Raw genomic sequence first — 16711 nt, forward strand, 5'->3', positions numbered from 1 at the left:
ATGGAGATGTCGCCTGCGGCGCCGGCTTCAAGGTAGACGCTCCATGGGGGTGCGGGATGGAGCACCGTCGGCGCCGGGAGGTCGAGTTAAGGAGAAGGTGCGATGCGATGAGTGTACAACCTCTTTGGTGGCGTCGAGTAGGCCTTGGCTTCGTCCGAGGAGTTGGTGAGGATGCTGCGGTTCCGGTGGAGCAGGTTAAGGCGGCGCTGCGGGGATGGAGCAGCCGCGATAGAAGAGGCGATCGTCGGAGCAGCTCCTTGGAGGTGGAGGACGGGGCGGCTGAACCGGCGGGACGGCGAGATGTATGATGGATCCTCATCCGGGGAGGTGGACGAGGGACGTCGAGCTGTTGCGCTGGACGACGTCATCGGGGAAGAGGCTCCGGCTGGGCAGCGGTGACGTGGCGGATGGAGGAGGGTGGGGTTTCACGGCTGGAGTGGAGAGGTTGTGGCGGCCTGGGATTTCGAATGGCGAAAAGGGGGTGATGGGAGGGGGTGAAGCATGACTTAGGAACGCGCTTGTCCAAAATGTAGGGTGTGTTACAAAACTACCCCCCACCGATATGAACTAGCGGCCCTTTCGGCTCAGGGTTAGAAGGGGAATTTCGCGTGTCGGGATTTGGCAGCTGGAGGGAGTTTGCGCGCGCGTTGTAATTTCGGGATAGCAAGGCGCGGGTTGTGAAGGCGCCAGTTTTGGGATCACGATATCTGAATTTTTGGGATATAACAAGACGCGGGTTGAACTTTAGGGACAAGCCTAATGTGTAGTAATATTGTACTTGTACGTACCAAATCAATTCGCACTTCCCTCAACCAAAAAGAAAATGAAAAAAATAAAACTATTCACACCACACAAAGAGAGAGTCTTGCCCCATTTTACTATACAAATGCTATTCAAAGCTACTCCCTCCTTCCATCTATATGGGGCCTAATGCGTTTTTCGATGCTAACTTTGACCAAATATTAGAGCAATGATATATGACACGCAACTTACACAATGCACACCGTTAAATTCGTCTGTGAAAGGTTCTTTCAATGATATAATTTTCACATTGTGCATGTCATGTACTATTAATCTTGTCAATAGTCAAAGGCGGTCTTAAAAATCTCATTACGCCCTATATAGATGGAAGGAGGGAGTATGAATCCATGTTATGTCCGATTAAATTTTTTCGCTTGCTGTTAGGGACAAGCCTAACATGGAGTATGGATCTATACTACCGCTGCAATTCGAACTAAATTTGAATTCGTTTCTCTATTTCAATAAGAATCTACAATCATAATTGTTGCCAACTTCAACCATCATAGTTTCCTTGCAATCCGCCAGATATAAATCAGACGGCCTATAATGTAGGATGGCAGGCACACCATCATCAACAACTCCGTTTTTTATAAGAGTAGAGATAAAACATATTAAATGTAGTATACCATGTTCATAACCACACCATGTGTATCACCGTTATATATATTCACACATCCGTCGGTTTGAAACACTATGATAAATTCTTCAAATATCCGAATTCGCTTTTATAATGAAGTATATATGATCTCTATTCGTCTTTTACACCCACACAACCCTCTTATCTTTGTAGCTAGCGCTAACTTTCTCTTGTGCATGCACACGCCCACATCCCTCTCACCCTCCCTGAGAATTCTCTAGCTCCATCGCGCAAATTCGTCTTTTCACTTTAGGTCGTTCACCCACGATGTCTGTAGGCCCCCCAGCTCCTTCTTTACAGCACACATCGATCGATATGCCTCTCTAGCCAAGTGTGCCTAGCACAAACAGAAGCTTCCCCTCTTCTCTTGTCACCGTCCATGCCTCACTCCCACCACTCTTTTCATCATTCTCGTACTCGCACACTCCTCCTCCTCGATATAGTATGCCTCTCGTACCACCTCCTACATGCATCCCTCTCTCTCTATCCTTCTCCTCATGCCTCATTTGCTTCTAACACACACATGCATGTATATCGATCAATCTCCCAACATATACCTAGATCGACTTTAACTACCCCCGCATCGATCGACGTACCTCACAAGTTATGTCTCTCCTTTATCTTACAAAGGGTGATTGATCTTCCTATGTAGTTACGTCTGCTTACCACAGCCACATCGTCCCCCCTCATCATTCGTGCATGCCTCTTGACCCGTCTCTCACACACATCTGCACAGACAACAAGCAGCCATCTCCTCTCTTATTGATATTGCGGGCGTGCCCTACGTTTGTCTAGCAAGCCTATCCCACCATTTGTTAGAAGCAACTCCACTACCACCCCCTCCAACACTCTAGCTCTGCCTCTCTCCCAACCTTATTCATCTCCTGCACATATGCATGGATGTCGATCGATCTCCCTTAATACATGAGGCAGATCGATCTCCTTAATACATGAGGTAGGCCTCTCTCCTCCTCCACACATATACCAGCCATTGTACCTCTATAGTTAATTGGGCCTCCCTCTTCCCCCACCACACACCGATAGTCGAGCGCTGCAGGTAGGTATCCATGCCATAGAGACAAACTGCACATGTCCCATCTCACGTTCCAGTAGGCCAACCACTCTATATCTTTGACGTGGGCACACACAAATTCGATGGCACTCTTTATCGAGCGCGCGCGCACACACACACACATCATCCCTCTCTTCGATTCTATGGACACCTCAAGCCGATGATACCTCCACTCTCTTCTGGTGGATCGCCCCCTCTATATATATGTTATATCCAGGACTCTATTTCACACACATTGCATATGTTAAATTTTTTGATTGACCCCCCCCCCCAAAAAACTCTGAAGAACCCACACACTATATCTCTCTAGGTTTGTATCTCTCTCACACAACCCCACGCAGGTGGTGTACGTATACAAGAAGAGAATAGGTGCACCGTGCACGTACTCACGCTTCGTGCCCGGCCACACCCACGCAGGTACACGGTGGAGCTCATTTCTTTACGAAATGGCAGCCCACGTGCTAATTTGAACGCTTGTAGCGGTTGTTTACCTAGGGAGGTCGTGTACCACGCGTGCACGAAACAAAGTTCGACTTGACGCGTTGCCGCGTTATTTTTAAATAAAGTTATAGCGCTCAATGGCACGTACACAGAATATAAAACGATTTTTATGGAGGAAAAGGTAGTCCGCTCTTCAGAGTATCTCACACAAGGCTCCGATGGCCTCTCTCTCTCTCTCTCTCACCGTTTGTCACTGATCCGGCCGCATCCCGTCCGCCGGGGGAAAGGGAGTGTGGTGGCCTCTCTCTCTCTCTCACCATTGGTCACTGATCCAGACGCATCCCGTCCGCTAGGGGAAAGGGAGGAAGTGCATCATTTCTCTGTTCGACGACGTCGAGGCAGCACGTCCCAATCTACAGTACACGCCATTCTCTCTGACCAAGCTCCGGCGCGGCAGGGCCTATGCCACCTGCTCGCAGATTCTGCCCGCCGCCGCTCACCTAGTTACATCCCGACGACCTCCAGGTATCCCCTCCGGCCTTGCTCCACTGCCCGTTTTCCCACGTCGCTGCATGTGGATCTTCCATAGTTCTTTGCCCAAAACATCGCTCGTCTGGCGTACTTTCCATATTGCATTCTCGTCCTCACACCGTTTTAGACAAACACAACCGTGTTGGTTTCTTCCCTTAGGTCAAGGAATATGCTTCTTTTTTGTCGTCGCATGTGTCATCAACTGTTATTGGCTAGTAATTGTTTCCTTTCTACCTCTTTTTTGCAAACAGGGCTATCCATTTCACGTCGTTGCTATTGCGACCTTTTGGTGAACTACACAAATCACTTTTTTCTTAAGAGTGTTTTGTGCAGTTGTACTAAAATGTCACACGGGCAACGTCTCGACATTTCAGTGCGACTGCACAAAGGGAGATTGGTTTTGCTCTATCCTCCTCATCCAACTCCGAGCCTAATCTTCTCCAACTAGTTAGTCTTAAGAGAGACTACAAAGGGGACCGGCTTCTATTTGTGTGTTTATTGTTTCATCAGTAGTCCTCTATTATCGTAATCACACTTGATATCTTTGGAACAGGGACGCTCAGCTCTATTTTAGTGGAACTGCACAAAATGATCGGAATGTTGCATGCTCCAGATAGCTACTTTTTTCCCAACATGCCTTGTTGATTTAGACAGAGCTGGGGGGACGTTGCTGCCAATGAAAGCATGGATCAATTTTAATTTAACACCTTCTCACAACTTTGTCTTCAGTTGTGATGTAATTATTAGCTCTGATCTGCTAATAATTGACATGCATTAGCAAGGAAGTTAGTTTTTTTATTGTTTCCGAAAGAGCATCGATGGCAAGACACACGAAACAAAAGCTGAAATCTCACACCATTGTACAATTTCATGTCGCTGGAAAATTATTTGTATAGTACGTCCATTATGTAAACAAATGATGGAAGCTTGATAGCATTGCCAGAAGCCTCGTCATGATCCGGGTCCATGTGCCATGCACAAAATTATAATCCTTCGTTCCTAAATGTTTGTCTTTTTACAAATTTCAAACGGGCATATTTTAGAGTGTAGATTCACTCATTTTGCTTCGTATGTGTACTCCCTCCGTTCCTAAATATTCTATTCGTCTTAACAGAGATTTCAACAAGTGACTACATACGGAGCAAAATGAGTGAATCTACACTCTAAAATAAGTCTATATACATCCGTATGTGACAGTCCATTTGAAATCTCTAAAAAGACAAATATTTGAGAGAGAGAGAGTATTCACTCGTTGAAATCTCTAGAAAGACAAATACTCCGTAGTATATTTAAGAACCGAGGGGGTAGTGCACAACCGCATGGGAGACTCAGCCCGGTCGTTGCGCCGCATTAATAGTGAGTAATGAGCAGTCAAATCATAAGCCCCACCTTTCCCACTGTAAGTTGCTCTGAAGAAGCAACCATCAATACGGTCTTCTTTGAATCCGCTCATACTACTCCATTCGTCACTGTTTATACAGCACGCTTCAGAAAAAGAAAAAAATCTATGGGACCAAGGCGACTAGCGATCGGCCTGAAAAATAGCATTGGTAGTTATAGCACGGCGTCTATTACTAGAGGGAATAATGCGTAAACACATGCATGCAGTGCTTCCACCCCGGGTACACACATGCATGCACTCCGTAGTAGTACTGTACATGGAGAGAAAATTGTGGACTTGATTGCGGTTACCACGCCCTAATTAATTGAGCATTATACCAAACGCGTCTAAAGTCTCTCTGGTGGTGGAAATGCATTGAGACAAATGCATCATAATGAAGCGCGCCCTATAAACTGTGACAGAGGGTGGAGTAGTATGAAGGTGCAAAACCAAGTACGCGTACTACTGCGGTTGGCTCTTCGCCCCTTCGTGAAGTCGAACAATGATGGTACTCCGCATGTTGGGTACTACAGTGTATGCCTCTGACAATCTGACACCGAATGGACTGATGCATGTCCACCGAGGGTAGGTTGCATTAGTCAAAAGGCATAAGCGAGCTTCACCTTGTCCTGCAAGCTTCACCTCATTCTGCGAGTTGACGGGTCACACCAAAAAGTAGTGCTAGTCCATACTCCCTCCTTTCCGGTTAATATGGCTTAATATTTTTTGCGGGTAAATGAGAGAGCTTTATTCATATATAAGCATTCTCAGGACGATCAGCCAAGACACTGGTCACTAGGAAGCGAGGTACCCTGCAAAAAAAGAAGTAGGAAGCGAGGTGTTTCATCAAGCCAGCTCTTGGCCACATTCAAAGTGCAGCAAGCATGGTTCGCACGAAGATGCGCCGCAAGGTTTGCTGACCTGTTTACATGCTGAATAACAAAAAAAGAGGAAATATTACTGAGCGCTACTATTTGTAACAGGATATGAGCCAGAATTAAGCGAGAATTGTGGCGAGTGTTCCATGCAATCAACTTCCATTATCACATGCAAGAACCCTCGAAGAGAACCAAATGTGTTGAAGATTGCTTTATCACATTTTAAAATTATAATAAGAGTGCAGACACTCCTCCATCCGGTTCCTAGTACTAGTATATTACGTACCTTTATGGACTATAGTAGTAGTACTAGTAAGGCCTCCTTTGGTTTGTAGGATTTTTGTAGGAATTCTATAGGATAGGATTTGCAAAGGAAAAATTCCTTTGAAGCCCTTTGGTTTGTAGGAATGGATTACTATTCCTATGTAGGATAGGAATAAATCCTTCATGTTTTGGAGGAAAAAAACATTAGCCTAGACTCAATGGAAAAAATCCTATCCTATGCACCAAATGACATATCTTTCTCTATAGGAATTGACATGCATGTCATCTCACTTCCTATGATTTTCCTATTCCTATAAAATTCCTATCCTATGAACCAAAGAAGGTCTAAACTTTGTGCTTGGCTATTCGGGAAGTCGAACAATAATAGCACTAGTAGTATAGTGTATGCTTCTGGCAATCTGACACCGAATTAACTGTTGCACGTCCACCGCCTGAGTGAGGGAGAGCTTGCAATAGTCAAAAGTTTCTCCTTGTCCTGCGAGCCACCGCGCGCAAGCTTCTCCCGCCCTCCAACCTTCTCCTCGTTCGGCAAGTTGACGAGACACACAAAAGTAATGCTAGTCCATGTTGCCTCCTCTCCGGTTAATATGGCTTAATTTCAAACGAGACAAATACACTGTCTGTCATTTTATATTTGTAAAAATATGGTCAGTGGACTTCATAATACGCTCATTGCGCTCAATATATATATTTTCCGGTGTTCATACGGTCACTAGCTCACCCTGACTGAGTATGTGTGTGCATGCACGTGTAGGTTGAGCACTTGAGCGTGACCGTGTGTGTTCTGTCGTGTGCTCGGACATGCATGCATTAGGGCGTCGCGCGCATTTTTGCATCCATGTGTACGTGTGACTGTTGCATACACATAGGGGGAGTATGTGTAGGGGCCACTAAGGAGCAGTCAAATCACACAGTAAGTTAGTCGAAAGAAGCAACCATCATTTCACTCTTGAATGACATGTACGCAATATAAAATGGTAGATATGGAGAGAAATAGAAAACCACTATATATACACTAGCAGGAGCCTAAGCTACAAGCCTGCTTGCTTAGGTTGCTCTCTTCACAAGCATAGAACGACGGGCCTGATCCTGCAGCTGGGGAAGGGAACAATGTTCTGCATAGACGCGGTCGACATCGGTGAGGGAGAAAACCCACAGTCGGTGCGTCCCAATCGGGGGTCACCGCGGTATGGGCCGATGCCGCTTCCCAACCGCCCTTCTAGCTACAGCCCGACATCCTAGGTAGTCCATCTTCCTTTTGGAGCTGGCTTGCTCCACTGCCGTAGCTCCATCTCCATGTCGATCTTTCTCTACTTCTACCGACTTCTACTTGTGATGAGTTTATGTCGCATGAACTAGTGCCAGTACTATTATTCTAATCACACTTCTTCAATATATTTGCCATCAGGGATGCTCAGGTCGATTTTAGTGGAACTGCACAAAAGCATCGTATGATCCGAGGGTGCCAGCCGTCTTTCCTTCGACAGGTTCTACCTGGCCAGGAAATTAAATCATGTTTAGGGTTTAAGTCGTAGTGACCCCATCAGTATTTTTTCTATCGTACACGCTCTCACAAATTTTTTCTTTAGTTGTGAAGTAAATATTGGCTATGATCTGTGAATCATTGAGATGCATTAGCATGCATGTTAGTTTTCCTTTTATTTGATGGAATGTTGTAACGGGGCAATTTGGAATAGGAATGAAAATGGAGTGGAAAAGTTTCTGTTTTTCTGGAGAAAAAATGGAAACGGAGAGAAACAACGTTTCATTTCGTTGGATCGCGCCATCGAGCAAAACCAACGTTTAAATCACGTTTGTCGTGTTCGTGTCTCACCCTCCTCCACGGCTTGACCCCACACGGTCCCTCGGCATGCCACTCACCGCAAACCAAGTGGTATACCATAACTTTGCCGCCTGCTTGTCGATGGATCGCGCCATGGAGTACTAGCACTACTGGAAGAGATTGACGAGTTGGGGGAGGACAGCTAGCTGTAGCACGGACTCCCAAGAACTTACTACTGGAAGAGATCGTGCATGTTGTAGACGGCAATTGCGACCTTTGAACGCGGAGCAGCCGCGTGCACCCGAAAGTAGCGCGGGCGACGCTCTCTCGGCCAGCGTGCCGCAATCAATGCCGGCGCCAGTGAGAGGTCGCGTCCGCTCTGGCCAGGCATGAATGCGGCACTGCCCGTTTCGGGCGGGAAGCACGCGCGGGTGATGACGAGGGTTCGGGTTGGTCAGGACCGGTCGTGGCAGCGGTCCGGACGTGCGCAAACAAGAGATGTTGTACGCTAATATTGCTGCATATATAATTAACAACATAAATAATGTGCCAGTTGGACAAATATGATTGGAGATGGAGATGGAAATGGAATTTTACGTAAACACGGATATGCATGTCTATGTCTATGTGTGTGTGCGCAACGACTCTCACGACCTGGAAGCGAGGGCGTGTTTTTGATCGAGTTTTCTTTCTTGGTATGTTAGAAAATCAGTTTGTCTAATTCACATCTAGATGTTATTTAAGGATATCACATCTAAGCTCCCACAAGTATATAATGTAGCAACAAGAAACAAAAAAAACTAGGAAAAACCACAAACAGAGTGGACATCAACTTATATGTGACAGAACTATGTCACATCTAGATGTGTCCTAGACAGACCCTTAGAAAATTGTCCGCTAGTTTTCGTTTGTTTTTTCCGGGAACGCACGTATTCTATTTAAAACCACTGCTATGGAGAGATTTTTTACTCCATTATAGCCTCTTGTTTGATAGAGTTTCTCACGTCTCGCTCTCTCACCCTCTCCATATCAAAACAAGATGACAATGTCCACTCTATCTCTCTCCTCACTGGTGGTCATAGATCCGTCCGAATCCCGTCCGCTGCGGGAGGTGAGGAGGTGCAGCGTTGACGTTGTCGCCATTGGCGACGGAGGAAGCCGATGCGCACCGTCCTATCGGAGCCGGCGCTGGCGCGGACGAAGATCCTCCACGCCCTTGTTCACTGCCGTCGTGTGGGCAGATCCTGCCCGCCCGCCTAAACGACATCTCGCCCACCTGAGGTATAACTTCTTGTACTAGTCCAGCTCCCCAGGTCACTGCGTGCGGGTTTTCTTCTATGCGACTACTCCCCAGCTCCCCATGCATAGTAGCTAGGGTTCGTCAGCTGGTCCAACATCACCTACTAGTACTATTATAGAGGAAATGCCACTCAAAAAGTTGTCCTGATTTATGCCTCGGTGGAGGTATACATGTTGTTTCGACAAAAAGTACATGGTGGTTGTGCGGTCATTGTCCATATGGTGGTAGTACTATCACTGGTTAAATGAAGAAATGCTTTTTTTTCTCGGGTATCCTGGTTTAGTTCCCATCAAGATAATTATGATGCTTCTGTTTGTTGGTGTACTTTTCATTAATTGTTATTGACAATTGAGATGTCGTTGTTATCCCTTTTTTATATTTTTGGAAACAGCGATGCGTGTCTCCATACCCGGGCATGTCTTCCTCAATTTTAGTGGAACTGCACAAAATTGGATGGCCATTGTTGTTCCGCCTCACTGTCCTCTGCCGCGTGGTTCTTCCTTCCTCGAGCTTGACTACTGAGAAGAAACAGACCACAGTGAGGATTTGTCAAACTTCTTAGGTGCCTCACCCAAACTTGATGCCAAATGGATGATGCATCACCACGATGACCTATCGATGCTCATGGTTGCGCCTCATGGTTGCGTCGGCTGGTGAAGCTGATCGATTTTCGACGAAAAACAAGCTGTCTTCCATCAGTGCTCTTTGCTTGTTACGCACAAAGATGATATCCTTCGTCAGTTCACCTTGGTTGCGTTGGAGACGCAGTCGTCTTTCACGTTGGTGCATTTTTCGCTAGGGTTTTACGACAGGTGGGCCCAAAATGTGGCCGGCTCACCTGTCATACAACCAAAAGCACGTGCAGTGAAGGCACCAGAGCTCAGTCCGTACTACAGTAGTATATATATATATATATATATAAGCGGGAGCCTCATCGCTTGTTCGCTAGGGTTTGCACTCTCCACACGCTCGCTGCACTACATATATGTTACTCCCTCTGTTCCGAATTACTTGTCTTAGATTTGTCTAGATACGGAGGTATCTAGCACTAAAATCAGTCTATATACATTTGCTAGGGTTTGCTATATTCACAGTCTCTCACCCTCTCTTCACCAGATCTAAACAAGACTGCGTTGGCCTCTTGTCTCTCTCTCCCCCCTCACAGCTTGTGAAGGAGGCGTCTGTATCCCGTCGCACCGGGAAGGGGAGGAGGTGCAGTGTTCACTCTATCGCCTTCGGCGAGGGAGGCAATCCACTGTCGGCTGCGTTGTTCTCTTTTACCCAGCGCCTATGCGGGAGGGCCACCGACCCCTTCTTCCTCGTTGCTGTACTTAGTGTGGGCAGATCCGGCCTCCCGCCGCACGCCTTGCCACATCCCGACGACCCTAAGGTATAAGTTTCTTTGAAACCCTCGTTGCTCTAGCTGCATGTGGATCTTTTTCGATCTATAGTCGAATCAAGGTCTTGGTTCAAAGAGGAATGAAGGGTGCGGTGGGCTGGAGCAAGAATCTAGGACGTGGTTCAATGAGGAAAGGAGGGGCGGAAAGTAGTATAGACTGGCTATCCAGCCGCTTTGTAGGTCGAAAAGGGAAAAAGGGGGTAACCCAGTACACACATCTGTAAGGAACCGATCTCTTTGTCGAAAAGGGAAGGAAACTGGGGGGTCGGGTAGTTTGTGCACGACTAGATTTGCTGCCCTCACATAGGAAGAAGGTTCAAAGAGAACAAATATGGGATCAACGCATATATGCTGCTTGGCTACATACTCTGCATCACCCATTTATATGTGTGGACGCACATGGTGCTGGCATGTCCCATGCAGCTATTTTGCTGTTGTTAATCTCAGAATTAACTACTGATCTGTTTTAAAAGAATTTCTCTGTCAATATGAATCAATGCAACCGTTTTAGAAATGCCACTGTCCTATACTTTGTTTTCCATCAAGATAAGGTAGATGCTTCTTTTTGTGGCCGCATGGTTCATCCTCCTTTATTGGCCAGTAATTGTTTTCTTTTTTGCCTCTTAAAACAGGGATATCTATTCAACTTGTTGCTATAGAAAACTTAAATGTCACACCGGCAACTTTGCTTGATTTCAGTGCAACTGCACAAAACTTGATTGGATTTCATATTCATGTTGGTAGATTCGTATTTTATGTTGGTCATCTCATGAAAGGTCAGTACAGCCCTTCATCCACATGATTGTGCAGTGTGGTTTGAGATGTTGTGCTACTTGTATTGGTACTGTTTTAAATAAATGATGAATTGAAGCTATTGTATTGCTGTCTTTTCCCATTAATTAGTGAACAAAAATGGGACCAACCCAGACATGATGCTTGTTGCTTTGTTACAACAAATTCAGCATCACCCCCTTTATAAGCCAGTAATTGATGCCACTCTCAGAATTAACTACTGAATCTTATTTCAAAACTGCAACACTTGTTAGGGACTGGCGGGATTACCATTTTTGTGGCCGCATGTTTCATCCTCCTTTATTAGCTAGTAATTGATTCCTTTTTTGCCTTTGTTTATACAGGGATATCTATTCAACTTGTTGCTATTGTGACATTTTGCATTGCTACGCGAAACACTTTGCTTGATTTCATTGCAACTGCACAAAATGAGATTCGATTTCCTATTCGTGTTGGCAGATTCATACGTGATCTTGTGTGTGTCATGACAGGTTGGTACTTGCCTTCATCCACATGATCGTGCAGTGTGTTTTGAGATGTTGTGCTACTTGTATTGGTACTATTTTAAATAAATGATGAATTGAAGCTATTGTATTGCTGTCTTTTCCCATTAAGTAGTGAACAAAAATGGGACCAACCCACACATGATGCTTGTTGCTTTGTTACAACAAATTCAGCATCACCCCCTTTATAAGCTTTGTCGTTCTTTATACATGTTGAAACAAGGCATTGTTAAGATAATGTCTCAGTCAATATGAATACATCACACTGATGGAGAATTGCTACTCTCCTGCTTACTTTCCCATTAAGATAAAGTAGATCAGTAGATGCTTTTCTTCTGGGAGTACAAGTCATCAACCGTTATTTCTTAGTAATTGTTTCCCTTATACCTATTGTTGCTTACAGGGATATCAAAATTAAAGCTCGGTTTTATTCCGACTTCGATTTTAGTTGAACTACACAAAAGGAGCCAATGTGTAAGGTAAACTGCTGCATTACTGGGTCTAGTTGGTTGTTCCACTTTGCAGAAAGAAGTAGTCACTATTTGCGCTACATTACAGAAGGAATGACCGAGAAGCTTTACAGAGTATTATTAGACACCGGTGACATGACTAGTCTGCAGAGACCATTGGCAATTTAACAATACATGGAGTGCCCTGGGCAAAAAGTGCCCAAACAAGTATAAAAGCTACGACAGGACTCCACGATCATAGGCATTACATATTTTGAATGGGAAAATCTTGTCAAAGTTTAATCATTGATGTTAGCAAGAAGACGTTAGTTTAATATATTGGAGTTGGAAAACCTTGTCAAAATTTGCTCATTGATGTTAGCCAGAAGACATGCATTTGATATTTTTTTGAGTGGGACGCCCTTACTGTGAGCAGCGTCGAGTGTTTTTTCCTATTCATGTGTTCAGTTTAGAAGTAAATAGTTACTCTGCTGAGATATTCCTGTGTTAAGAGTTTGTTCTGAATATTGTCTATGTAATGCCAGGCCTTGTGATTGATTGCAAAGTTGAGCTTGGAATGTTGTGGTATGTGGCATCACGAGCTGTTCACCATGCCTCCTGAGAATAATGCTTCGTATTGTTTTGCATGTTGATCTAATGCCAGTGATTTGCTTGTTAAGAAGATCATCCTCTTCTATTGTTTCCGTGCTTAAGAAGTTCATCGTCTGATGTTTCATTCATAGCCTATATGACAAGTCGGGTAGGTTAGACGTGAAACCATATGATCTTCCGACCAACTGATGATATTAGGCCGTGATTGGATCGTCGTTTTCCAACCAAAACTGCTTGTAAAACTGACGCTTGTAAATTAAAGCAGATGGTCTCGGGCGATGGTGCTTGGTTGGTCGATTTTGACTAGTAAAATATCGGAAGTACTTGACACACGATAAAAATGCTGAACGACACTCGGACGATTGCTAATCCAGCCGTTAGCTACTGTTTCAGCCTTGCCCATGGATGGCATGATACGCACGTCGTGCATGTATCGTCTGGTAATGTCGTCCATATAGCAGTGCTCATAAAATATACACTGGTTTCTCAAATTACACGCGTAACCCGCCGGTTTTAGTTACAAACCTCGGGCCCTCGGTTTCATTACGCCTATATTTTACGCGTTGTTTTCGATGACGAGTAAATTACACTTGTATGTTAATACATGTTTGAAATAAACCAGAGCTCCCAAGCGCGTCCTTACCGTTTCATGCCGTCTCTGTTTCTCGAAGGTGCTCATAGGTCTCCGATGATCATGGCTTCCTGAATGAGTAGCGGGCGTTGTATCAGACCATCCGTAGGGCCTGCGAGGCCCTCTCCGTTGTCCTTCGAGTTGTTGCGCTCGCCGTGGCGCCGAGCATTGTTCACATCGTCAACGAACATGAGGATTCAAGAGATGACTTTATTTTGACTGGATGACACTAGGGACCCACTAGGGCCATAGCCATACGTACGCAAGTACCTCCTTATTATGTACAACTATATTTTTTTTGCTTTCTCCTGGTTTCGTGACATCACGGTCCCACACCATTGTCAACCTATGTAGTCAATATAAACAAGAGAATTGCACAAGGTGCGGCTGACAGCTGGGACCAAGCAGCTCGAGCAGTATTTGTGTTTTTGAGGCATGAGCACTGCAGAGTTTTTCCTGGCGATGATTTCGTTGCTGTTCAGAGGAGAGCAGGGTATTAACTGGGCGGGTTGTGGCCCGTCTAGCCCAGGCCAGATATCCAGCGCAGATACTAATTTTTTCAAGATGAAAATGGCTAGCCCAGCTATACGTCTTTTTGAGGAATACCCAGGCAAGGTCAACTTGTTATTCTCCGCCCCGCTAGGCTGCAAATCTTTCCTAGGAGGGATGCATTAGGCTTAACAGCAAAATGGGCTTTAAAAATAATAAATGGGATGTAATTATAAAAACTGGGCAGTAACTATAAAAATGCACCAAACACGAAATTAGTTTATAAAATATTATTTATGGATTTTGAAAATCTTAAATTTTCATTATTGCGCATGTAATGTTTCGTTGGATTTTTACGTAATACAAATTTATATTTAATCTGACTAGAAATTTCGGGATGAAAATATTTCGGAGCCCATCAAAATGTGAGAAATTTTATTGAATTCTATTTTCAATGGTTGGTTGAAATTATTAATCATTGTCCTAGCTTCAATGGGTTGTACTTTTAACAAACTGTAAATGAGTTGTTGTAAATTCCATTAGAATTCCAAAATAGGCTGTACATTCTTACAAAACGCAAATGGGCTATAAGTTCTCTGCCACACACTTGTGGGCCTACTAAGTGACGCGTCCCCTAAAAAAATAAGTTGACGCGTATGCAAGGCTTTGCCAACTTGTTATAGTCAACACACGGTTCTAGCAGCAGTGGCCGTTCGATGTCTATCCAACGGATGTCATGCTTCTTCTTCAATCTCGGATATTCTTAGCTTCGGCCGCCCAAAAAATGATTCCTCCCCCTGACATCTGGGGCGCGCCGTTTTGGAGGCTGACCTGTGGGCCTACTAAGTTGGAGCATACTAAGGGCTTTGTCAACTAGTCAATAATAAACGTTTCTAGCTTCAGTGACCGTACGATGTCCATCCAACGGCCGTAGTGCTTCTTCAACCTCTGGTCTTCTTGGTCCAGCCGCCCAAAGCAGCGCCGGTCGTGCCGGCTGCTCCTGCCTCCCGTGGCTGGCTGTGCTGCCGCGGAGGCCTCACCGCCCCCATACTACTCCCATCGCTGGCCAGGCCATCCCTCCACTCACCCACACCCCCTGTTATTCTGCGGCGATGGCAGCCTCACATCGCAGCCGATCCAGTGAACCCTCGTACTCCTCTCTGCGCGGGCTTCCACTGCTGCGTCTTCCCCGGCTTCGCGTTGTCCCCTTCCTAGGCCTCGCCGTCGTCCAGACCACCGCCCTGGTGCTCTCGGCGCGGCGTGGTCAACGTGGTCAACGACCGACTTCCATCGGAAGAGTACTGTACGTGGAGGGGCTAACACCTGGGTCCAGGCGGCCGCAAGGAAGTGCCTCCTTATTATGTGCAAAATAATTATTCCTCCACCTTACAGCAGGGACCCACCGGACGGGCCACCTTATTTTGCGAAAAAAATGTTTCCCCCTGACTGCTCGGACCCACCGGACGGGCCAGCATATTTCGCGAAAAAATGTTCCCCCCGCTGTTAGCTCAGACCCACCAGAAGTGCCTCCTTATTACGCACAAAAAAATGAATACTCCCCCTGCAAGCTGGGACCCACCATTGTGGGAGGCTGACTTGTGGGCCTACTAAGTTGACTGGGACGGCGGCCTTTGTCAACTTTAGTCAAGATGAAAGATTCTAGCTCCAGTGACCGTACGATGTCCATCCAACGATCGTAGTGCTTCTTCAACCTCTGGTCTTCTTGCTCCAGCCACCCAAAGCAGCGCCGGTCGTGCCGCATGCTCCTGCCTCCCGTGGCCGGCTGTTCTGCCGCGGAGGCCTCACCGCCCCCTACTATTCCCACCGCTGGCTAGGCCCTGTGCCGACGACAGCCTCACACCGCAGCCGAACCAATGAACCCTCGTACTCCTCTCTGCGCGGGCTTCCACTGTCGCGTCTTCCGTGGCTCCCTGTTGTCCCCTTCCTAGGTGTCGCCATCGTCCACCGCCCTGGTGCTCTCGGCGCGGCGTGGTCAACGTGGTCAAGGAACAACTTCCATCGGATGTGGACTGTACGTGGAGAGGCTGACAGCTAGGTCCACGGCTGCAGCAAGGAAGTGCCTCCTTATTACGTGCAAAATAATTATTCCTCCACCTGACAGCGGGGACCCATCGGACGGGCCACCGTATTTCATGAAAAAAATGTTTCCCCCTGACTTCTGGGACCCACCAGCTACACCTTCGCATGCAAGGAAGTGTGTCCGGGCAAAAAACAAAATGATTCGCCCCCCTGACTGCTGGGACCCACCAGCTACATCTTCGCACGCAAGGAAGTGCCTGACAGTCGGGACCCACCTGGTCGAAGCGTACGTCGAATTGTCATTCTGGTCGCGAACGTGTACGTACATATATACTGGTCAATGTAGAGGCGCGCACGTAGCATGTACACGTACGTACAGCGGCCATGGTGCAAGAAAGAAAATACGGCCACGTATGTGTACATACGGGCGGGGTCTCGAACACCTACTCGCACATACGTACGGCCAGGGCTCGTGTACATGGCTGGATCAGAACGGAGAAACAGCGTCGTCGTCGTGTTCATGGGGAGGCAACAGAATGCGCCGTGTTCATGGGGAGGCAACGGAATGCGTCGTGTTCATCGGGAGGGCTTGGACGGAACAGAGGAAACGGCCTTGTGTTCGACCGGCCACGTTCGAAACGGGATCCTGTTCATCGGGAGGGGTCTGGTGTACCGCAAAATGGAGGA

The sequence above is a fragment of the Triticum urartu genome, chromosome 2, assembly GCF_003073215.2.
Source record: "Triticum urartu cultivar G1812 chromosome 2, Tu2.1, whole genome shotgun sequence".
Taxonomy (NCBI): Eukaryota; Viridiplantae; Streptophyta; class Magnoliopsida; order Poales; family Poaceae; genus Triticum; species Triticum urartu.